The sequence below is a fragment of the Neomonachus schauinslandi genome, chromosome 3 (genome assembly GCF_002201575.2).
Source record: "Neomonachus schauinslandi chromosome 3, ASM220157v2, whole genome shotgun sequence".
NCBI classification, from domain to species: Eukaryota; Metazoa; Chordata; class Mammalia; order Carnivora; family Phocidae; genus Neomonachus; species Neomonachus schauinslandi.
This window is the reverse complement of record NC_058405.1, coordinates 78,401,734-78,426,861: the sequence shown is the minus strand read 5'-3', so window position 1 is coordinate 78,426,861 and position 25,128 is coordinate 78,401,734. Positions and strand designations below refer to the sequence as shown.

Here is a 25,128-nt window from a genome sequence, read left to right as displayed (position 1 = left end):
CAGGACCCCAGATGATGACCTGAGCTGAAGGCAGATGCTTAATCAGCGCCCCTTTGGCAAGAATTCTTATTTATTTATTTATTTATTTTTTCACCGTATCATTATTTTTAATGTCCAGCATTTACAATACGAGGGCCAGAGCTTGCTCCCCAACTCAAGTTTATAAATTCTCAATTGGCTTGTGAGGCCAATAGGGATACTTCTTCTTGTCAAATTTGGTTTCTGCGAAGACTTCATTCAGGTCCTCAATGGTCATCTGATCAAATGGAATTATGTTCCTCATCTTCTCCAGCTCTTTTTCATATTCCTCAATCCTGGCCTTTGAGAGAGACAAAAACTCGGCACAACTTTTCACATCTTCTTTTTCTTCAGCATCCACCTGAACAGTATATTTATCCTCTGGCACAGGAACCTTCAGGGCATTAAACTTCTTCTCAAAGTCATCTACCAAACCAGCCTTCACCACATTGGCCTTGTAGTAAGCCCAGTCGACAGCAGGTGGTTTCTCATGGACAGTAGCCAACCTGGAGGTAAGTGTCTCATTCCAGGATTTCAGGGAGTTAGCAATGGCCTTCTGGTTTCGAGGTATGATCTCCCCAAACTACCCAGTCAATGGTTTTTAGAGCAAGTTTTCGTGCAGCCATCTTGAGATCCTTCACCAACGCCAGCAGCCCAGAGTCCACAGCAGCAAGGAATGGAACTGAGTCCAAGAATTCTTTTTTTTTTTCCCCAAAGATTTTATTTATTTATTTGAGAGAGAGAGAATGAGAGAGAGCACATGAGAGGGGGGAGGGTCAGAGGGAGAAGCAGGCTCCCCGCCGAGCAGGGAGCCCGATGCGGGACTCGATCCCGGGACTCCAGGATCATGACCTGAGCCGAAGGCAGTCGCTTAACCAACTGAGTCACCCAGGCGCCCCGAGTCCAAGAATTCTTAATAGATGGTGCTGTATACTTCCAACAGGAGGCCAGAATAAAAATGTTTATAAAAAATGCTAAATACTATTGAGAAACAATGATAATAAAAGTTACAGATTTTGGAAATATGTGAAATCATTTCTAGACCTTAGATCATCAGAGATGTCTCAGAGGAAGTGATTCTAAAAATGGTCTTCTAACGTATGGAGGAAGTAATTCCAAAACCGGTCTTCAAAGTAATTCTAAAAATGGTCTTCAAACGTATGGAAAATTCCAAATGAAAAATTTAAAAGAGGTGTGGGATAGGGGCGCCTGGGTGGCTCAGTCGTTAAGTGTCTGCCTTCGGCTCAGGTCATGATCTCACGGTCCTGGGATTGAACCCCGCATCCAGCTCCCTGCTTAGCAGGAAGCCTGCTTCTCCCTCTCCCACTCCCCCTGCTTGTGTTCCCTCTTTTGTTGTGTCTCTGTCAAATAAATAAATAAAATCTTAAAAAAAAAAAAAAGAGGGCGCCTGGGTGGCTCAGATGGTTAAGCGTCTGCCTTCGGCTCAGGTCATGATCTCAGGGTCCTGGGATCGAGTCCCGCATCGGGCTCTCTGCTCCTTGGGAGCCTGCTTCTCGCTCTGCCTCTCTCTCTCTCTCTCTCATGAATAAATAAATAAAAATCTTTAAAAAAAAAAAAAAAAAAAAGAGGTGTGGGCTAATAGATGAAGCTGAATGTGAAAACTAACTATAAAAATATGAAAATTAAAAAGTGGCTGTCAGAAATAACATTTATGTGGAAGAAGCAATGGGAAAGGCTGCGATCACAGCCTAGACATGAGGAATAAAGGCCTGCAGAGGGTGATGGCAGTGGATTTGCCCTACTGGCTCCCAATCAAATAACACACAGACTCAGGGCCCAAGTTCAGTGCAAGGCAGGTAAGGACTTTATATCTAGGTAAATCAATGTTTTAGCTACAAGTAACTTCAGGCACATTTTAAATGACTTACATTTTTGTGCATTACCAACTTTTTGGTTTGGAGCAGGTATACTTCTTTTTAATAAAAAAGCCCACAGTACGTCTTCAGATATTTTTCCTTAAAAATATTCAGTGTTTATAAGGAGGGAGAATAAATTAAATGTGTTTTGTCATTACCTCGTTACCTGAGAGAAGTACTCTAATGTTAGTTGAAGGATCAAAGTATTTCATCCCTTGGCAGACTCAAAAAAGCGGAGAACAGCTTTTTTTTTTTTTCTTTCTAATTTTCAAAGGAATACGGCAATGTGAAAAAATGGCCAAACTGCTAGACTGACATGGGCTTGGTGCCAAGAGGAGGCCTCACACTTCTCTACACATGGGTACACGTCCTCTACAAGGGGACTTTGCGAAAAAGAAAATTCAAGTGTCTTTCTTTGAAATGCTGACTTAAATAAAAAGCTTGAATAAACAGTTGAGACAATGTAAAAACAGCACCTACACTCTCAAAATAGATTATAAACAATATAGTTGTACAACAGCATTCTAGGCATCTGCCCTCTGAAAATGCTTTTAAAGAAAACTGATACTTCAGAATACAGGAGAAACAGTTTAATGTATGTATTTCTTATATTTAATTGTAAAGTAAATGCTGTTAAATGGCAATGTTTTAAAAGTGGATGTTAAATAGGTGAAGTATTTTATATAATTATATTAAAAATTTGTTAATGAATCCTTAAGGAAGGGCCATCAGAAGAGATGACTAAATTCTGTTATTTACTATGCTTCTCTACAAATATTTTAAATTTGGAACCATTCTAAACTATGACTTGCTACTGAATGCAATTTTGAGAACTCTGTTTCCCAAAGAGAAATTAACATATCCATCACGAGAACATATTTATATACCTTACAATGTATCTTTTAATTTATATTCAGTACATCCTTAAGGACTATATTATATTAAGAATTCTGCTCATTTCAAAAAAATGCAGTTAGTTATAACTTATATTTTTCTTTATAATAATGCATGGTGGATGAGTTACTTTCTTATTTCAAGGATATATTATTGTTTGCTAGTTAGCATATAGTATAAATTTTGATAGTTGTTTTATGTGGTAAAAGGGAATATTTTAAATTGTTCCCAATGTAGCTAAATTTTACATTCTTTTCAAGTGACTTCATTAATATCAGCAAAGAAGTAATATGTGAAAAATGAATCTGTTGAATCTCTCCTATATAATGTTCATATTAGTGTCTTTTCTTTAAGCTGGAAATGTACATTTCAACTCATATATTTCCAAGAAAAACAGAAGTAACTGTTGTTAAGACACTCCCCAAGAATTTTTTCTTGATCTGTTTCCTGTAAATTCTCTAGAGGTAGGGAGAAGAGAGGATGAATTCGATAAATACCTAGGAAGCAAAATTAGGAAGACTTTGTATCTGACTGCATGTGAAGGATGGAAGTGGCAAAGAGAGAAAGGGTTCAGAGACATTTCCTGGGTTTTGATGAGGTGCGTGAAAAGCAGTACAACCAAACGAAACCAAGAAAAGAAGGTGCTGGTTTAGGGAGAAGATGGTGAGTTCAGTTTGGGATATGATGAACTCAAGGAAATGGAGAAACCCGTAAGCTGGCATCTGGCAGCTGGTTTGGATACCGAAGTCTGAAGCTCAGGAGAGGAGCCTGGGCTGGAGACACTGAAGGGGATCTGAGAGTTAGCATCAGTATACATGGGCGCTAAACAAGAGGAGGAGAGTAGTAAGCAAAGGACAGATCCTGGGGAGCACCAATGCTTAATGGGCAGGAAAAGGAAGAGAAACCAATGACAGAAAGAGAGGTACCAAGAGAACTGGGATAATGTAGTTTCAAAGAATCCAGGAAAACTTGTGGCACATGAATTTGCCTAATAATAATAAAAAGATCTTTTAGTGACACTTGATCTCAAGGAACGGCGGAGAAGCTTTATGTATGTTATTCCCACCATAACCCTGGAACTAGAGACGGTTACCTTTATTTTACAGATGAAGTAGGTGTTAAAGAAACTCACAAACTCCAGGGCATACAGGAATTGTGAAGCGCCGCACGTTTGGCCTGTGACACTTCCCATCCTTAGGGACGGGTGTTCTTTTCCCAGCTACAGCATGGTACCGTAGATGTGTCCGAGGGATGGAGAATGTGAAGGGTTAGGACTGAGACCCCAGTCAGAGTGGAATACAGGCAAGCATAGGAAAGCCCACGTAAGGGAGACCAGCATTTGGAGGAATGATGAACTAGCAGTTCTCACTTTGCCCTTCCGTGGCATTTCTAATTCTTCCTACGTACGCAACCCTGCTGTTCCCTCATTTCCCTGTCAGCTGCTTAGTTTTCCTGTCACTGTTAAGTCACACTTTGAGTCCTGATTTCCCTACCAGCCTTTTATTAATGAAGGCTGTTCTTTCATATGTTCCTATGTGGTAGGGAGATAGGCTTAAAATTCTCCTCCTGCAGGTGCCCAGCACAAATCATTTATTCCTTCTCACCGACTCTGAAATGAATGCTATCTACATTATCTATCCTTGCAGTCATTTATTCCTCCTGGTTCCTCTTAAAGCCTCTCTCTCCCTCTCTCTAATCATCTCCTTTCCTTTATTTTCCATACTAATAACCTTATGCACTTTGCCTAAAGGAAAAATATCAAACTTTCTGCTGTGGACTTCCATGTTCTGTTTTTCTAATAGTACATCACTAAGGGCCCTCCCCCCCAGCCATCCAGAAATACTGGCTTTTAATGCTTTTAGAAATTTTGGAAATGTATGATGGCCCTATTCATTCTGAGAATATAAATAACTCTCTAGCTATGTAAGGAACAGGGAGAGAGTACTATCCAATAGGAAAATGTGTGAGTAGGCTGATGAATTTATCTTCTTGACAGTTAGAAAGGTATATATATAGAAAGAGAGACAGAGAAAGACATACAGAGATATATGTGCCTGTAACTGAAAGTTAAAGAAAATAAAGAAGTTACTGATAATCCTCCTCCGTGGCCTCTGAAAACAAACATTTATTTCATCTCCCTTATGGCACAGAAGCAGCGAAGCTGGTAAAGACCTACAGAGTCACAGTGCTGCTCCTAGAAATCAGAACCACGATTTCCAGAAGGGGCCACACTCTAACAGAGTCCTGACTGAATGCCTCTCATGAGGATGCCTCTCTGACTCCTCATCTGCTGATAACAAAACTGCTTCATGAATCTTGCTGCTGCAAGCAAGAGGCTGAATGAAGATAACAGTGCGCTCAATTTCAAGAAGAGAACAACACCTTTTAAAATCCCCCCTACCCCCAAAAGAAGGGGATAAGAAAATCTACTGACATTTTTTTCCTATCTGAAACACATTTTGGAAACGGGAATAACTTTCTAACTTCCCTACAAATCTCACTGTTGCTTACAAGGCTTCCATTATAACCTCTTTTATGGAAGCTCTATCACCATTTGCTATCTTCTCTATACCAAGAAAATGAACGTTTGCTTACTGCTCTTTGAAATCTCAACTCCCACACCATACTTTAGGCCTCAAAAATATCATCCTTCCTTTGCCAGATGGCCTCCCACTTCCTTTAGTTTGTTACGTCTTGCCTTCAAACTCCATTATCTCCTGTGACATAGACAGTTTCTCACTGCTTGCTAGGACTGACAAGTCAGCCCCTTCATTCAAACTCTCTCCATCAGAATGACCTGTTTGATTTCCCCAGCTTAGATGGTTCTGGTTGAATTTCATCAAAGGAGACAGAGAAGAAACCACTAGGATGGTAAGAAAACAACACAAGAAAGTATGGGGTCCTAGAAGCCAAAAGAAGGGACTGGTTTGAGGTGAGAGCAGGTAATAGTGTCAGTACTGCTGGGGTCACGGATGCCGAGAATATGGAATATCTTCACTGGATCTGACAAGAGGAGGTCACTGATGGTCTTGACAAGAGTGCTGTCATTGGAGAATGGGTGCCAGACTGAAGCGGGCTGAAGGATGACTGGGAGTTGAGAAAGTGAGCACAACACAAAATAAAGAGCTTGCCTATGAAAAGGGATTACAAAGTATGGAGACAGTGGATGTAGGGTCACAGGAGGAATGTTTTTCCTTAAATATGGGAGATGCTGAAGTTCTTATATAAGAGAGGAATGATACAGTGCCCAGAAAGAGAATGTGGCAGGGGGAGGGAATAAGACCAGAATGGAGAAGTCTTGTGAAGGCAACAGAAGAGGCCTGGGGCAAATATAGGGAGGCAGCACTATTTCTGTTACAGGGAACAATACTTCTATAACCGAGTAAAGGTGGAGAAGGTGGACATAGTTGCAGGATGTGGATGCACTAGATTTGGAGGCATGTTCTTTTTCCTTTATGTAAAGGAAAAAATGTCTTTTTTTTTTTAGATTTATTTTTTTTATTTGAGAGAGAGAGAATTAGAGACAGAGAGCACGAGAGGGAAGAGGGTCAGAGGGAGAAGCAGACCCCCCAACCGAGCAGGGAGACCGATGTGGGACTCGATCCCAGGACTCCAGGATCATGACCTGAGCTGATGGCAGTCGCTTAACCAACTGAGCCACCCAGGCGCCCAAGGAAAAAATGTCTTCAAAGTTCATTAAATTCTTCTCTGCATAGGCTATACTTCATTATGAATTTTACTAATTTTAACAATTGTCTTCATGATTGTGAATACAATATATAATAGAGATACGTTCATCTTATCTATGGTAGGGTAGCGCAATTAAAAAACTGTTTTGTGCTCAAGACTGCCAAGATCAGGTTTATTTACTTTGATTAACTTAATGCATTTTATAGGTCATGTACTTTGAAGTAACTACACACCACATAAAATATGGTGATACAATGAATAACTTCAATTTAAATAATATCTAGTTCAGGAAAAGCAAAAATATTCTATATGACAGTTGTAGGTCATTAAGCATTAAGCTGATAAAATGTTGGTCACGAGGAGGCAGAAGTTTCACCTAGTATATTTTAGAAATATTTTACATCAAAAGGAAGTATCTTAATGAAAAGTAAAGTAAAATTACTTGCTGATAATTCCATGTTTTTATTCAGGTGTTGATAAATAGTTGATGTACTCTTTCTAAAATTTATGAAAGCTTTACTGCTAGCTGGATTTAATTTTGTTGGTAAAGTAATAGCAATTAATCTTAACTGGGAATTTCAATATAAATTACTGAAAAGATTTAATTGGAAAATATTGTTTAAAAACTTGTAGTCTTTGTACTTTCAATTCACAGAAAGGCTAACTCAAATTACATTAACGAAAAAACTCAAGGGACTCACTGAAATAGATCAGAATAATTTGTAATTAGTGTGTTCACGTTAACATTAATTAGCATGGAATGCAATTTTAGATGAGTATCTGTTATGTGCTAGAGAACATTTTAGGCAACATGCTATGCAAATGACCACACAGATTTATCCTCTTGGAGAATTTATGGTTTAATTAGAAAATACGAGAGACAGTACAGTGCAACAAAATGCAAAAAAATGAGAAAGAACAAGATCTCTGGGGTTTCAGAGATTACTTTCACAGAGCAGGACAGGTGATGAGCAGGAAGTTGGCAGGTACAGCAGGGGGCATTTAAGGCACTCCTGAAAGTGTGGAAGGTTAATGCAGGGGAATGAAGCTTGTGGAAGTAATTCTTTTCAGAAGTGAAGGGTTCTTCTAAAGTCCTTGAAAATGAGTCCCTCTTATTAGTACTACAGATTAATCTCTTATCTCTTAGATACTTTTCTCTTAAAATAGTTTAAACTTTCTCTCTTGGTTTTATTTTATGAATTTGCCTTAAAAATAACTTTTAATAGAATTCCTAAAATTACATATTTATATTAATGTATTCAGAAAGTATTTTTCATGGAAGGATACCTCAAAGCCAGAGCTTTGAGCTAAATATCAGTATTTGGGATTTAAATAGTATTCCTAAAATCTTCTCTGAAGTGCCAAATTAACGACACTTTCCTAAAATTTGTACTACGATTTAAAAGGCATTATTTATTTTAATTTATAAACTCACTAATAAGAGGCCAAGATCCAGTTAATACTACAATCTTAAAAACCATATAGCAATTACAATACTGCTATTATTATCAGTTATAAATTTCTAATGTGCCAGACACATAGTAAGGAAACAGAGACTAACTTGCCCAAGATCACACAGATAACTAGTAGAGCTGGGAATCCAAACTCAGCTTAAAGCTCATTCTCCTAATCAGTTTAAGCAGATACTACAAACATTAAAAACATCTTATTTTATTATATCCTTTCAACAATCCCATAAAGGCAGGTACCACTATCTTGTTTTATTTTTATATATATTTTAAAGATTTTATTTATTTGAGAGAGAGCGAGAGCGCATGAAGAGGGGGCAGGGGCAGAGGGAAGGAGAGAAGCAGACTCCCCACTGAGCAGGGAGCCTGATGCTGTGGGACTTGATCCCAGGACTCTGGGATCATAACCTGAGCTGAAGGCAGATGCTTAACCGACCGAACCACACAGGCACCCTACTATCTTGTTTTAAAGGCAATGAAAGTGAGGATGAAAGAGATTAAGTAACTTCCTGAGGTCATAAAACCAGGAAAAATTTGAATTTAAGTCTACTGATCCAGAACATACTCTCTTATTCACTACCTAGAGACTACTTCCCAGTAAACTCCCACTTTAAAAAGGAGATTTTTAACCTCTTTAAGTACATACATAGTACAAAGGAGATTTTTAACCTCTTTAAGTACATCTGGTGCTGACTAGAAAGAATCAGGTAAGGGGTGGGATGGAGTGGTGTAAAGATAATTAGACAGTTTAGTATGAGGAACTAATACTTGTAGAATATAATTCAAGTTTATGTAGTCCACTAAATTATTGACGCACTGAAGTAAGAGCAGAAATTGATACTAATAATAAGCAGTTTGACTGCTACTGACTTCATGGAGTTGGGGTGCCAATGTTATTCCTTTTTTGTCATATTTTGTTTTCTTTCTGTACGGAGTGTTATGTGATACACTTATTCTCATTTTAAAACTAATGTTCACATGCAAAAACAAGGTAAAAACAAATGTTGATAGGAGAATGTCATAAATCTCTTGAGCTAATGGTCACAAGTCTTCTGTATTCATGACCCACTGATTTGGAAATTACATTTGCTGCTTAATTCTCCAACTCCTCAGACAACAGGAGAGAACATTATCACCAACTTCAGGTGAACACTTTATCTACTTGCCACTGACTTATCCTTATATAAAAAGGACCAGTGGAGGTCCTCTGCCTATTTGTATGAGCATATTTAAATATATTCCAGTGACACTTACTGAAATGAAATTCGGCTTGAATAGATAGGACAGTAAAGCTAAATGCTATTTATTTATTATCAATTTTTATTTACATTGTAGTTAGTTAACATATAGTGTAATATTGGTTTCAGGAGGAGAATTTAGTGATTCATCACTTACATGTAACACCCTGTGCTCATCACAAGTGCCCTCCTTAATGCCCATTGCCCATTTAGCCCATCCCCTGCCCACCTCCCATCCAGCAACCCTCAGTTTGTTCTCTATAGTTAAGAGTCTCATGGTTTGTCTCCCTCTCCCTTTTTTTCCCATCCCCTAATTCATCTGTTTTGTTTCTTAAACTCCATAGATGAGTGAAATCATATGGTATTTGTCTTTGTCTGACTTATTATTTCACTTAGCATAATACACTCTAGCTCGATCCATGTCATTGCAAATGGCAAGATTTCATTTTTTGATGGCTGAGTAATATTCCGTTGTGTGTGTGTGTGTGTACATACATATATACCACCTTTTTTTTTTTTTTAAAGATTTATTTATTTGAGAGAGAGAGAATGAGAGACAGAGAGCACGAACGGGAAAAGGGTCAGAGGGAGAGGCAGACCCCCTGCCGAGCAGGGAGCCCGATGCGGGACTCGATCCCGGGACTCCAGGATCATGACCTGAGCCGAAGGCAGTCGCTTAACCAACTGAGCCACTCAGGCGCCCTATACCACCTTTTCTTTATCCACTCATCAGCTGATGGACATTTGGGCTCTTTCCATAATTTAGCTATTGTTGATAGTGCTGTTGTAAACATCAGGGTGCATGTGCCCTTTTGAATCAGTAGGTTTGCATCCTTTGGGTAAATACCTTGTACTGCAACTGCTGGATCAGAGGGTAGTTCTATTTTTAACTCTTTGAGGAACCTCCATACTGTTCTCCAGAGTGACTGTCCCAACCACATTCCCACCAACAGTGTAAGAGGATTCCCCTTTCTCTTCATCCTTGCTAACATCTCGTTTCCTGTGTTGTTAATTTTAGCCATTCTGACAGGTGCGAGGTGGTATCACATCATGGTTTTGATTTGTATTTCCCTGATGATGAGTGATGTTGAACATCTTTGCATGCGTCTGTTAGCCATCTGGATGTCTTCTTTGGAAAAGTGTCTGTTCATGTCTTCTGCCCACTTCTTAACTGGATTATTTGTTTTTTTGGGTGTTGAGTTTGATAAGTTCTTTATAGATTTTGGATACTAACCCTTTATCAGGTATGTCATTTGCAAATACCTTCTCCCATTCAGTAGGTTGCCTTTTAGTTTTGTTGATAGCTTCCTTTGCTCAGCAGCTTTTTATCTTGATGAAGTCCAAGGAGTTCATTTTTGCTTTTGTTTCCCTAGCCTCCAGAGATATGTCTATAAGAAATTGGCTATGGCTGATCTCAGAGATTGTTGCCTGTGTTCTCCTCTAGGATTTTGATGGCTTCCTATCTCACATGTAGGTCTTTCATCCATTTTGAATTTATTTTTGTGTATGGTGTAAGAAAGTGGTTCAGTTTCATTCTTCTGCGTGTGGCTGTTCAGTTTTCCCAACACCATTTGTTGAAAAGACTCTCTTTTTTTTCCATTGGATATTCTTTCCTGCTTTGTTGAAAATGAGTTGACCATATAGTTATGGTCCATTTCTGGGTTTTCTATTCTGTTCCACTGATGTGTTCCATTGATCTTAGGTGTGTTTTTTCTCCCCCCACCCCCCAGTACCATACTGTTTTGATCACTATAGCTTTGTAATATAGCTTGAAGTCCTGCATTCTGATGCCTCCAGCTTTGCTTTTCTTTTTCGTCTTCTGCTTTGGCTATTCCATGGTCTTTTGCGGTTCCATACAAATTTTAGGATGGTATGTTCTAGCTCTGTGAAAAATGCTGGTGGTACTTTGATAGGGATTTATTAAATATATAGACTGCTTTGGGTGGTATAGACACTTTTACAATATTTGTTCTTCCAATACATGGGCATGGAATGTTTTCCATTTCTTTGTGTCCTCTTCAATTTCTTTCTTAAGTGTTCTATAGTTTTCAGAGTACAGATCTTTAACCTCTTTGGTTACATTTATTCCTAGGTATCTTATGGGTTTTGGTGCAATTGTAAATGGGATCAATTCCTTGATTTCTCTTTCTGCTGCTTCATTATTAGTATATAGAAATGCCATAGATTTCTGTACGTTGATTTTGTATCCTGTGACTTTGCTGAATTTATCAGTACTAGGAATTTTTTGGTTGTCTTTTAGGTTTTCTACATAGAGTATCATTTCCTCTGCAAATAGTGAAAGTTTAACTTCCTCCTTGCCAATTTGGATGTCTTTTATTTCTTTTTGTTGTTTGATTGCTAAGGCTAGGACTTCCAGTACTATATTAAATAACAATGGTGACAGTGGACATCCCTGTTGCGTTCCTGACCTTAGGGGAAAAGCTCTTGGTCTTTCCCCATTGAGGATGATATGAGCTGTGGGTCTTTTGTATATGGCTTTTATGATGTTAAGGTATGTTCCATCTATAACTACTTTGTTGAGAGTTTTTATCAAGAATGGATGCTGTGTTTTGTCGAATGCCTTTACTGCATTTATTGAGAGGATCATATGATTCTTATCCTTTTTAAAAATTATTAATGTAGTGTGTAGCAGGTTGATTGATTTACAAATATTAAACGACCCTTGAAGCCAAGGAATAAATCCGCTTGATCATGGTGAATAATCCTTTTAATGTACTGTTAGACCTATTATCTAGTATCTTGTTGAGAATTTTTGCATCCATGCTCATCAGAGATATTGGCCTGTAATTCTCCTTTTTAGTGGGGTCTTTGATTTTGGAATCAAGGTAATGCTGGCCTAAGAGAATGAGTTTGAAAGTTTTCCTTCCATTTCTATTTTTGGAATAGTTTTAGAAAAATAGGTATTAACGCTTCTTTAAATGTTTGGTAGAATTTCCCTGGGAAGCCACCTGGTCCTGGACTTTTTTGTTTTGTTTTGTTTTTAAATGTTTTATTTATTTATTCATGAGAGTCAGAGAGAGAGAGAGAGGCAGAGGCAGAGGGAGAAGCAGGCTCCCCACCTAGCAGGGAGCCCGACGCGGGACTCGGTCCAGGACCCTGGGATCATGACCTGAGCCGAAGGCAGACGCTTAACCATCTGAGCCACCCAGGCGCCCTGGACTTTTGTTTATTGGGAGATTTTTGATTACTGACTCCATTTCTTTGCTAGTTACAGGTATGCTCAAATTTTCTATTTCTTCTTGTTCCGGTTTTGGTAGTTTGAATGTTTCTAGGAACTTATCCATTTCTTTCAGATTGCCCAATTTGCTGGCATGTAACTTTTCATAATATTCTTTTATAACTGTTTGTATTTCTTTGGTGTTGGTTGTGATCTCTCCTCTTTCATTCATGATTTTGTTGATTTGGGTCCTTTCTCTTTTCTTTTTGATAAGTCTGCCTAGGGGTTTACTAATTTTATTATTTCTTTCAAAGAATCAGCTCCTAGTTTCATTGATCTGTTCTACTGGTTTTGTTGTTGTTTCTACATCATTTATTTCTGCTCTAATTTTTATCATTTCCCTTCTGCTGGCTTTAGGCTTTATTTGCTGTTCCTTTTCTAGCTCTTCTAGGTGTTAAGATTAAGTTGTGTATTTGAGACCTTTTTTTTTTTTGCCTCTTGAGGTGGGCCTCAAGAGTATTGTATATACTGTATTGTTATATACTTCCCTCTAATGACTGCTTTTGCTGCATCCCAAAAGTTCTGGACTGTTGTGTTTTCATTTTCATTTGCTTCCATGTATTTTTTTAATTTCTTCAATTTCCTGGTTAACCCATTCTTTCTTCGTAGGATGTTCTTTAACCTCCATTTATCTGTGGTCTTTCCAAATTTTTTCTAGTGGTTGATTTTAAGTTTCATAAGGGTTGTGGTCAGAAAATACGCATGGTATGATCTCAATCTTTTTGTATTTGTTAAGGTCTGATTTGTGATCTAGTCTGTGATCGATTCTGGAGAATGTTCCATGTGTACTTGAAAAGAATGTGTATTCTGCTGCTTTAGGATGAAATGTTCTGAATGTACCTGTTCAGTCCATCTGGTCCAGTGTGTCGTTCAAAGCCATCATTTCCTTGTTGATTATCTGGTTAGATGATCTGTTCATTGCACGAAGTGGGATGTTAAAGTTCCCTACTGTTATTGTATTATTATCAATGAGTTTCTTTATGTTCATTATTAATTGATTTATATCTCCCAAGTTAGGGGCATAAATATTTATAATTGTTAGATGTTGTTGTTGGATAGATCCTTTTATTATTATATAGTGTGCCCTTCATCTCTTGTTACAACCTTTGGTTTAAAATCTGGTTTGTCTGGGGAGCCTAGGTGGCTCAGACATTAAGCGTCTGCCTTCGCCTCAGGTCATAATCCTAGGGTCCTGGGATCGGGCCCTGCATCAGGCTCCCTGCTCAGTGCGAAGCCTGCTTCTCCCTCTTCCACTACCCCTGCTTGTGTTCCCTCTCTCACTATGTCTTACCCTGTCAAATAAATAAATAAAAACTTAAAAAAAAAATCTAGTTTGTCTGATATAAGGATGGCTATTCCAGCTTTTTTTTTAAAAATTTTATTATGTTATGTTAATCACCATACATTACATCATTAGTTTTTGATGTAGTGTTCCATGATCCATTCAGTACTCCATCTAGTACGTGCCCTCTTTAATACCCATCACCAGGCAAACCCATGCCCCCACCCCTCTCCCCTCTAGAACCCTCAGTTTGTTTCTCAGAGTCCATAGTCTCTCATGGTTCGCCTCCCCTCCGATTTCCCCCCCTTCATTTTTCCCTTCCTACTATCTTCTTTTTTTTTAACACATAATGTATTATTTGTTTCAGAGGTACAGGTCTGTGATTCAATAGTCTTACACAATTCACAGCGCTCACATAGCACATACTCTCCCCAATGTCTATCACCCAGCCACCCCATCCCTCCCACCCCCCACCACTCCAGCAACCCTCAGTTTGTTTCCTGAGATTAAGAATTTCTCCTATCAGTGAGATCATATGATACACGTCTTTCTCTGATTGACTTATTTCACTCAGCATAATACCCTCCAGTTCCATCCACGTCATTGCAAATGGCAAGATTTCATTTTTTTGATGGCTGCAAAATATTCCATTGTATATATATATATATACCACATCTTCTTTATCCATTCATCTGTTGATGGACATCTGGGCTCTTTCCATAGTTCAGCTATTATGGACATTGCTGCTATAAACACTGGGGTGCATGTGCCCCTTCGGATCCCTACATTTGTATCTTTGGGGCATATACCCAGTTAGTGTAATTGCTGGGTCATAAGGTAGCTCTATTTTCAACTTTTTGAGGAACCTCCATACTGTTTTCCAGAGTGGCTGCACCAGCTTGCATTCCCACCAACAGTGTAGAAGGGTTCCCATTTCTCCGCATCCCCGCCAACATCTGTCGTTTCCTGACTTGTTAATTTTAGCCATTCTGACTGGTGTCAAGTGGTATCTCATTGAGGTTTTGATTTGTATTTCCCTGATGCCGAGTGATGTTGAGCACTTTTTCATGTGTCTGTTGGCCACTGGATGTCTTCTTTGCAGAAATGTCTGTTCATGTCTTCTGCCCATTTCTTGATTGGATTAGTTGTTCTTTGGGTGTTGAGTTTGTAAGTTCTTTATAGATTTTGGATACTAGCCCTTTATCTGATACGTTATTTGCAAATATCTTCTCCCATTCTGTTGGTTGTCTTTTGATTTTGTCGATTGTTTCCTTTGCTGTGCAAAAGCTTTTTATCTTGATGAAGTCCCAATAGTTCGTTTTTGCCCTCGCTTCCCTTGCCTTTGGCGGTGTTTCTAGGAAGAAATTGCTGTGGCTGAGGTCAAAGAGGTTGCTGCCTGTGTTCTCCTTTAGGATTTTGATGGACTCCTATCTCACATTGAGATCTTTCAACCATTTTGAGTCTATTTTTGTGTGTGGTGTAAGGAAATGGTCCAATTTCATTCTTCTGCATGTGGCTGTCCAATTTTCCCAACACCATTTGTTGAAGAGACTGTTTTTTTTCCACTGGACGTTCTTTCTTGCTCTGTCGAAGATTAGTTGACCATAGAGTTGAGGGTCCATTTCTGGGCTCTCTATTCTGTTCCACTGATCTATTTGTCTGTTTTTGTGCCAGTACCATACTGTCTTGATGATGACAGCTTTGTAATAGAGCTTGAAGTCCGGAATTTTGATGCCCCCAGCTTTGCTCTTCTTTTTCAACACTCCTCTGGCTATTCGGGGTCTTTTCTGGTTCCATACAAATTTTAGGATTATTTGTTCCATTTCTTTGAAAAAAGTGGATGGTATTTTGATAGGGATTGCATTAAATGTGTAGACTGCTCTGGGTAGCACTGACATCTTCACAATATTTGTTCTTCCAATCCATGAGCATGGAACGTTTTTCCATTTCTTTGTGTCTTCCTCAATTTCTTTCATGAGGATTTTATAGTTTTCTGAGTACAGATTATTTGCCTCTTTGGTTAGATTTATTCCTAGGTATCTTATGGTTTGGGGTGCAATTGTAAATGGGATCGACTCCTTAATTTCTCTTTCTTATGTCTTGTTGTTGGTGTATAGGAATGCTACTGACTTCTGTGCATTGATTTTATATCCTGCCCCTTTACTGAATTCCTGTATGAGTTCTAGAAGTTTTGGGGTGGAATCTTTTGGGTTTTCCACATAAAGTATCATATCATCTGCAAAGAGTGAGAGTTTGACTTCTTCTTTGCTGATTCGGATGCCTTTTATTTCTTTTTGTTGTCTGACTGCTGTGGCTAGGACTTCTAATACTATGTTAATAGCAGTGGTGATAGTGGACATCCCTGCCGTGTTCCTGACCTTAGGCGGAAAGCTCGCAGTTTTTCCCCATTGAGAATGATACTCATTGTGGGTTTTTCATAGATGCCTTTTATGATATTGAGGTATGTACCCTCGATCCCTATACTCTGAAGAGTTTTGATCAAGAAAGGATGCTGTACTTTGTCAAATGCTTTTTCTGCATCTATTGAGAGGATCATATGGTTCTTGTTCTTTCTTTTATTAATGTATTGTATCACATTGATTGATTTGTGGATGTTGAACCAACCTTGCAGCCCAGGGATAAATCCCAATTAGTTGTGGTAAATAATCCTTTTAATGTACTGTTGGATCCTACTGTCTAGTATTTTGGTGAGAATTTTTGCATCCACATTCATCAGGGATATTGGTCCATAATTCTCCTTTTTGATGGGGTCTTTGTCTGGTTTTGGGATCAAGGTAATGGTGGCCTCATAAAACGGTTTTGGAAGTTTTCCTTTCATTTCTATTTTTTGGAACAGTTTCAGAAAAATAGGTATTAATTCTTTAAATATTTGGTAGAATTCCCCTGGGAAGCCATCTGGCCCTGGGCTTTTGTTTGTTGGGAGATTTTTGATGACTGCTTCAATTTCCTTAGTGGTTATAGGTCTGTTCAGGTTTTCTATTTCTTCCTGGTTCCGTTTTGGTAGTTGATACATCTCTAGGAATGCATCCATTTCTTCCAGATTATCTAATTTGCTGGCATAGAGTTGCTCATAATATATAATTGTTTGTATTTCTTTGGTGTTGGTTGTGATCTCTCCTCTTTCATGATTTTATTTAATTCGGTCATTTCTCTTTTCTTTTTGGTAAGTCTGGCCAGGGGTGTATCAATCTTATTAATTCTTTCAAAGAACCAGCTCCTAGTTTCATTGATCTGTTCTACCATTCTTTTGGTTTCTATTTCATTGATTTCTGCTCTGATCTTTATTATTTCTCTTCTCCTGCTGGGTTTAGGCTTTATTTGCTGTTTTTTCTCTAGCTCCTTTAGGTGTAGGGTTAGGTTGTGTATTTGAGACCTTTCTTGTTTCTTGAGAAAGGCTTGTACTGCTATATACTTTCTTCTTAGGACTGCCTTTGCTGCATCCCGAAGATTTTGAACAGTTGTGTTTTCATTTTCATTTGTTTCCATGAATTCTTTTAATTCTTCTTTAATTTCCTGGTTGACCCATTCATTCTTTAGTAGGATGCTCTGTAGCCTCCATTTATTTGAGTTCTTTCTGACTTTCCTCTTGTGATTGAGTTCTACTTTCAAAGCATTGTGGTCTGAAAATAGGCAGGGAATGATCCCAATCTTTTGGTACCAGTTGAGACCTGATTTATGACCTAGGATGTGATCTATTCTGGAGAATGTTCCATGGGCACTAGAGAAGAATGTGTATTCCGTTGCTTTGGGATGGAATGTTCTTAATATGTCTGTGAAGTCCATTTGGTCCAGTGTGTCATTTAAAGTCTTTATTTCCTTGTTGATCTTTTGCTTAGACGATCTGTCCATTTCAGTGAGGGGGGTGTTAAAGTCCCCCACTATTATTGTATTGTTGTCAATGTGTTTCTTTGCTTTTGTTATTAATTGGCTTCTATAAGTGGCTGCTCCCATGTTAGGAGCATAGATATTTACAATTATTAGATCTTCTTGTTGGATAGACCCTTTAAGTATGATATATAGAGTCCTTACTCATCTCTTATTACAGTCTTTAGTTTAAAATCTAATTTGTCTGATAGAAGGATTGCCACCCCAGCTTTCTTTTGGTGTCCATTAGCATGGTAAATGGTTTTCCACCCCCTCACTTTCAATCTGGATGTGTCTTTGGGTCAAAAATGAGTCTCTTGCAGACAGCATATTGATGGGTCTTGTTTTTTTATCCAGTCTGATACCCTTTGTCTTTTTTTATTTATTTATTTATTTATTTATTTTTAAAGATTTTATTTATTTATTTGAGACAGAGAGCGAGGAAGGTCAGAGGGAGAAGCAGACTCCCTGCCGAGCAGGGAGCCCGATGCGGGACTCGATCCTGGGACTCCAGGATCATGACCTGAGCTGAAGGCAGTCGCTTAACCAACTGAGCCACCCAGGCGCCCCACCCTTTGTCTTTTGATTGGGGCATTTAGCCCATTTACATTCAGGGTAACAATTGAAAGATATGAATTTAGTGCCATTGTACTGCCAGTAAGGTGACTGTTACTGTATATTGTCTGTGTTCCTTTCTGGTCTATGTTACTTTTACGCTCTCTTTGCTTAGGGGCCCCTTTCAATATTTCTTGTAGGGCTGGTTTCATGTTTACAAATTCCCTTAGTTTTTGTTTGTCCTGGAAGCTTTATATCTCTCCTTCTATTTTCAATGACAGCCTAGCTGGATAGAGTATTCTTGGCTGCATATTTTTCTCATTTAGTGCTCTGAATATATCATGCCAGTGCTTTCTGGCCTGCCAGGTCTCTGCGGATAGGTCTGTTGCCGATCTAATGTTTCTACCATTGTAGGTTACATATCTCTTCTCCCGAGCTGCTTTCAGGATTTTCTCTTTGTCTCTGAGACTCGTAAGTTTTACTATTAGATGTCGGGGTGTTGACCTATTTTTATTGATTTTGAGGGGGGGGGGTTCTCTGTGCTTCCTGGATTTTGATGCCTGTTTCCTTCTCCAAACTAGGGAAGTTCTCTGCTATAATTTGCTCCAATATACCTTCTGCCCCTGTCTTTCTTCTTCTGGCATCCCAATTATTCTGATATTGTTTCATCTTATGGTATCACTTATCTCTTGAATTCTGCCCTTGTGATCCAGTAGTTGTTTATCTCTCTTTTTCTCAGCTTCTTTATTTTCCACCATTTGGTCTTTTATATCACTAATTCTCTATCACTAATTCTCTGCCTCATTTATCCTAGCAGTTAGAGCCCCCATTTTTGATTGCACCTCATTAATAGCCTTTTTGATTTTGACTTGGTTAGATTTTAGTTCTTTTATTTCTCCAGAAAGGGTTTCTCTAATATATTCCATGTTTTCAAGCCCAGCTAGTATCTTTATAATTGTCATTCTGAACTCTAGTACTGACATCTTACTAATGTCCATATTGAGTAGGTCCCTGGCAGTTGGTACTGCCTCTTGTTCTTTTTTTTGAGGTGATTTTCCCATCTTGTTATTTTGTCCAGAGGAGAATAGATGAATGAGAGAACAAAATGCTAACAGGGTAACAACGACCCCAGAAAAATATAAACAAATCAGAAGAACCTTCTAGAAAGTGGTTGCTTTTCTGTTCAGAGAGTGGCTGCTATTCTTTTCTTCAATCTCCTGTTGAGTTCATAGGTGTTCAGAATGGTCTGATCCCTATCTAGCTGAATTCCGGCATCAGATGAAATTTAGGTCTCCTACTCCTCTGCCATCTTGCTCCTCCCCACATACTCCAGCTTTCTTTTGCGTCCATTAGCATAAGTGTTTCTCCATCCCTGCACTTTCAGTCTATAGGTGTCTTCAGGTCTAAAGTGAGTCTCTTGAAGGCAGCATATAGACGGGTTTTGTTTTTTTGATTCATTCTGTCACCATATGTCTTTTGATTGGAGCATTTAGTCCATTTACATTCAGAGTGATTATTGATAGATATGAATTTAGTGCCACTGTATTACCTGTAAAGTCGTTTGTGGAGATTTTCTCTGTTCCTTTCTAGTCTTTGTTGCTTTTGGTCTTTCTTTCCCACTTTATGAGTCCCCTTTAATATTTCTTGCAGGGCTGGTTTAGTGGTCATGAACTCCTTTAATTTTTGTTTATTTGGGAAACTATCTTTCCTTCTATTCTGAATGACAGCCTTGCTGGATAAAATATTCTTGGCTACATATTTTTCCCATCCAACATGTTTAATATATCATGTCACTCCCTTTTGGCCTAACCAGTTTCGTTTTGTTTTTTTAAAGATTTTATTTATTTGAAAGAGAAAGAGAGAGAGAGAGAAAGAGCACACTCATGCGCACAAATGGGGGGAGGGCAGAGCAACAGGGAGAATCAGACTCCCCACTGAGCAGGGAGCCTGACGTGGAACTCGATCTCAGGACCTTGGGATTATGACCTGAGCCAAAGGCAGACACTTAACCAACTGAACCACCCAGGTGCCCATGGCCTGCCAAGTTTCTGTGGATAAGTTTGCTGCTAACCTTATTTGTCTTGTTTTGTAAATCAGGGATTTCTTTTCCTTTGCTGCTCTCAGAATGTTTTCCTTATCTCTGTATTTTACAAATTTTACTAAGATACGTCTTGGTGTTGGCCTGCTTTTGTTAATTTTGATGGGGGTTCTCTGTGCCTCCTGGATTTGGATGTCTGTTTTTCCCCCCAGATTAGGGAAGTTTTCAGCTATAATTTCCTCAAATAAACCTTCTGCACCTTCTTCTGGGACTCCTACGGTACGAATATTATTATGCTTTATGGAGTCACTGAGTTCCCTAAGTCTACATTCGTGATCCAATATTTTTCTTTCCTTCTTCTTTCCATCTTCATTATTTTCCATAATTTTACCTTCTGTATCACTTACTCATTCTTCTGCTTCTTTCACCTTTGTGGTCATTACATCCAGCTGGTTTCACATCTCAGTTATAGCATTTTTTATTTTGGCCTGACTAGTTTTTAGGTCTTTTATCTCTGTAGTAAGGGACTCCCTGGTGTGTTCTATGCTTTTACCAAGCCCAGCTAGTATCCTTATGATTGTTGTTTTAAATTCTGGTTCAGGCATTTTATTTAGATCTGTTTCAATTAGATCCCTGGCTGTGACCTTTTCTTGTTCTTTCTTTTGGGATGAATTCCTCCATCTTGGCATTTTGTCTAGGTCTCTGTCTTCTGTGTGTTAGGAAAGCCTGCGATAGTCTCTGCTCCTGAGAGTAATGGCTATATTAAGAAGAGGTCAAATACTGTCCATGGCCTGGCATTTTGGGAAGTGTCTCTGGTGTATGCTGTGTGCACTCTTCTTTTGTGTTTTGGCTGCTCTTTCCCTCAGGTCAGTCCTGTGCAAAGTTTCTCCTTGCCTTCTGTGGGGAGAGTTTGGACCCTGTCCAGTGTGTAGCAAGGTGTGTTTGGTCTGCTTGTTAAAAGAGGCTAGATTCTGTTTCCACTAGAGCAGAAGGGGAACTGTCTCTCCCAGTGTGATCTCCCAGTGTGATCCTCAAACCACACTGCCTGGTCCCGGGCCTCTGCACTCTTCCTTCACAGGAGCACCAATATGCCTGCTAAGCTCAATGGACTTCTAAAACTTCAGTCTTTGAGCTGCGCTGCTTGTAAAAACTTATAATAATCAGCCCCTCTCACTTTCCCAGTGAATGGTGTTGGGGAAGCATTTTTCTTGTGCAATCCCCTGCACGCTTCCTGTTTGCTCTTGTGTGTGTGCGTTCTCTGTCTCTTCCCCCTCCCTGCATGATCAGGGCTCCCTCCCCTCTGCAGCACCCGCTATTCTTTTCTCCCCCGAATCATATCTCCGCACCTCCTACCTTCCAGTATGTGGCCTCTTTTCTCCCTCTAGTTTGTGCAGTTTGTTCTCTCAGTCCTCAGATTGATTTCTTGGGTGTTCAGAGTGATTTGATATTTATCTAGCTGTGTTCAAGGAAAAAGGCAAGCATAGGGTCCTGCTACTACTCTGCCATTTTAACTCTTCTTCTGCTAAATGCTATTTGTAAATTGCTTTTACTACCTGTATATGACTTTGGGCAGGTTACTTAACCCCTTTGTGCCTCAGTTAACCCAGCTATAAAATGTGGGTATGAAATGAAGGTAGCTTCTTCAAAGGTATGTTGTGAGGATTAAATATAGTAATACATGTAAGAGGCTCGGTATAGTATCTGATACATAGGAAGCCTTCAGTAAGTATTTGTTGCTATTAAAATTGTTATTGATTATGTGCATTTGTTTTGGAAGCACTTACAGCACAACACTGGTGAGATCACTCCCCTGGGTGAGTCCCTAACTGACCATTCCTTCTCAGGGAGGGCCCCTCTCTCTTCTCCGCATTCTTTAAAATGAGCTGTTTTATCTCAGAGCCTCTTCTCTCCTCAGTGCTTCCGACATTGATGCATCTGCAACTGTGGCTTCAAGTGCCATTTAGATGGCTGACAATTCTTTTTTTTTTTTTAAGATTATATTTATTTGAGAGAGAGAGCAAGCACAAGCAGGGGCAGAGAGAGAGGGAGAAGCAGACTTCCCACTGACGTGGGGCTCAATCCCAGGACCCTGGGATCATGACCTGAGCCCAACTGACTGAGCCACCCAGGTGCCCCTAGATGGCTGACAATTCTTAAATCTGAACTCAGTATGGCCTAAATTGGACTCATTCCCTGCCCTTCCCTCCCCTCCACTTATTCCTTTCCCTATGATCCATGTTATCTTGGAGAATGGCACATTCACCTTGCTGATCAAACCAGAAACTTGGGCACCATACACGATTCCTTTTTCTTCCTCCCCTCTCATATCCAATCAATCATTAAGTCCTACCAATTCTATAACCAAAATACCTATTAAATCTATACTCTTCTCTCCATTTCCACTACCTCTTTTCCAGCGTATAACTCCTTGCTGTTAATGCAAAACCTAACTGTTTCTTTTGCTCCCTCCTCAATCCGTTCACCACCCAGCTGCTAGAGTGATTGTTCTAATCTGATTTGTCACTATCTTACTTTTCAATGGCAATCCACTCTTCTTAGGGTAAGGTCTAAACTCTTTAATATGTCCTTTAAAGGGATATATGATTTAGGCTCTGTGTACCTCTCTGGCTTATGTCCTACCATTGTTAGCAGTCTAATCTCCCTTTCCAAAATGGTATCTATCCTCTTTGTTTATACATCTGCATGCTGGTCTATGCTTCATCTTTCCTGACTCAACTGATCTCCCACTCCTCTACTTCTACCCAAGCTTTCCTACCACGCTCTCTGAAATTCTCTTTCCACAGTACACATCTTTAACCTATTCACTGTATGTGTAGTCTTGCTTTATCCAAAACCTGGATCTCTCTACTATGAGTACTGGTACCTCTGCAGACTTCTGAAATGGAGGCTATTCATTTTTTTCTACTTCAGTGCTAATTCCAGACCCTTTCTCTTCTAACCTCTTAAAAAAATCTGTGTCTTTGAGGCTAATGCCATCCAGCCAGGCCACCTTTTATTTTTCTTCTTAGTGGTCATCTACCAAAGTTCCCTTTCCTCATCTTTCAGTCACTAAAGACTTTTGTACCTGGTTCACTGTCTTTCTGACAATACTACCCTAACTCTCAGATCCTTGAGAATTTCCACTGTGTTAACTATGCAACCTACTTCTGCTTTAGTCATCTAATTCCAGGACCACACCTAGAGCCCTGAAATCAGCTGGAACCGCTTCATCTCTGAAACTGTAAATCTAAACGCTTTATGACCGCAAGTTCTTTTCTGCTCTTGGAATCCTACTACACCTGTTCTTTAACCCACTGGCAGCTCTCTCTTGACTGCCCCACTTTCTTCTTTTCATCTCCCTTTTACTTTTACTATTCTATTTTCTTCTCTATTATCTTGCTTAGATTCCATGGCTCATTATGTAAAACCTCTCTTGCCCACAACAGCCTTAACTCCCTAGTCTGTGACTCTTCTTCCACCCATATGCTCAGCAAAATCCTAAATCCAGTACAAATGCCCAACATTTTTACTCCTACATGTAGCCTGCAGGATGATCATCACACAATTGCACTGACTGGTGACTTTTCTTTCATGACCTACACTATCTTCTGATGTCTTAAGAGTTTCCTAGAACTCTATGTTTCTCTGGTCTGGTCTCTTTCCTTATCACAGAAGCTACTTCAAACCTTCTTTCTCCATACATTCTACTTTATAAAGAAAATCAAAGCTATCCAAAACAACCTGCTTCTACCTCTTGCTACTAGATTTGCAAATACGTGCATTATAAATACCCACCTGTTCTCAAATGTCTTTGCCCTTTGCAATGACTTGGATGGAACTTGAGGATATTATGCTCAGCGAAATAAGTCAATCAGAGAAAGACAAGTATCATATAATCTCACTGATACGAGGAATTTGAGAAACAAGACAGAGGATCATAGGGGAAGGGAGGGAAAAATGAAATAAGATGAAACCAGAGAGGGAGACAAACCATAAGAGACTCTTAATATCAGGAAACAAACTGAGGGTTGCTGGAGTGGAGGGAGGTGGGAGGGATGGGGTGGCTGGGTGATGGACATTGGGGATGGTATGTACTATGGTGAGCACTGTGAATTGTCTAAGACTGGTGAATCACAGACCTGTACCCTTGAAACAAATAGTACATTATATGTTAAAAAAAAAAAAAAAGATAAATAAAAAAATAAATAAATACCCACCTGTTCATCCTTTCCTACTGAAAAAGCTATGCATCCTGTGGAATACTGATCCTTCCGTTTTTGCTGTGAAGACAATCCCTTCTCTCACATTTTCCAGGATTCTATCCCATTCATACTTCCTTTATCTTATATTTTATATACTATATATTTTGTATATTATATATAATAATAATCATATTGTATTATATATCTTTCCCTCTCATCAATAAGAAGTGTGCTCAAGTCTCTTCATCTAACATTAACCAACATTCCCCTGGCCTTTTGTGTCTGCCCTCAGCTACTGACCTTTAAATACCTTTGTTCACACCCATGTCTCTCAAGTGGCGTGAACTCAATTTTCTCTTTCCCTAACACTTTCTCCTCTTGGCTTTTGTGATAACATTCTCCTGATTCTCCTCCACTTCTCTGATCACTCTGCCCTAGTCTCTTTCATGAGCACTGCTTCCTCTTCTACTCCCTTAAATGTTGGTGTTCCTCTGGATCTCTCTGAGGTCTTCTCTTGCCACATTCCTCCTCCCCAGGCTTTAATTAAAATTGATGTTTTAATAATTAAATTGTAATCTCTCAGAGAATTTGAGAAAGTTATTTCTTACTTAATGAGTATTTTATTATGATTTAAAAACATCTATTAAAGAACATGGCATTAAAACATTTTCTACATTGGTTCTCTACTGTATATTCTCTACTATACGGTTGCAGACCTCAAAACAATTCCTTAACAATATCC

General features: G+C 39.1%; 1 protein-coding gene and 1 pseudogene across 3 annotated transcripts in view; both read right to left on the bottom strand.

Annotated features, from left to right (window-relative positions):
- Nucleotides 1–25,128, bottom strand: part of MICU2 (mitochondrial calcium uptake 2) — a 176,186-nt gene that overhangs the window by 72,253 nt on the left and 78,805 nt on the right. The gene's annotated exons all lie outside the window — the stretch shown is intronic.
- LOC110570333 lies at nucleotides 55–644 on the bottom strand (annotated as a pseudogene).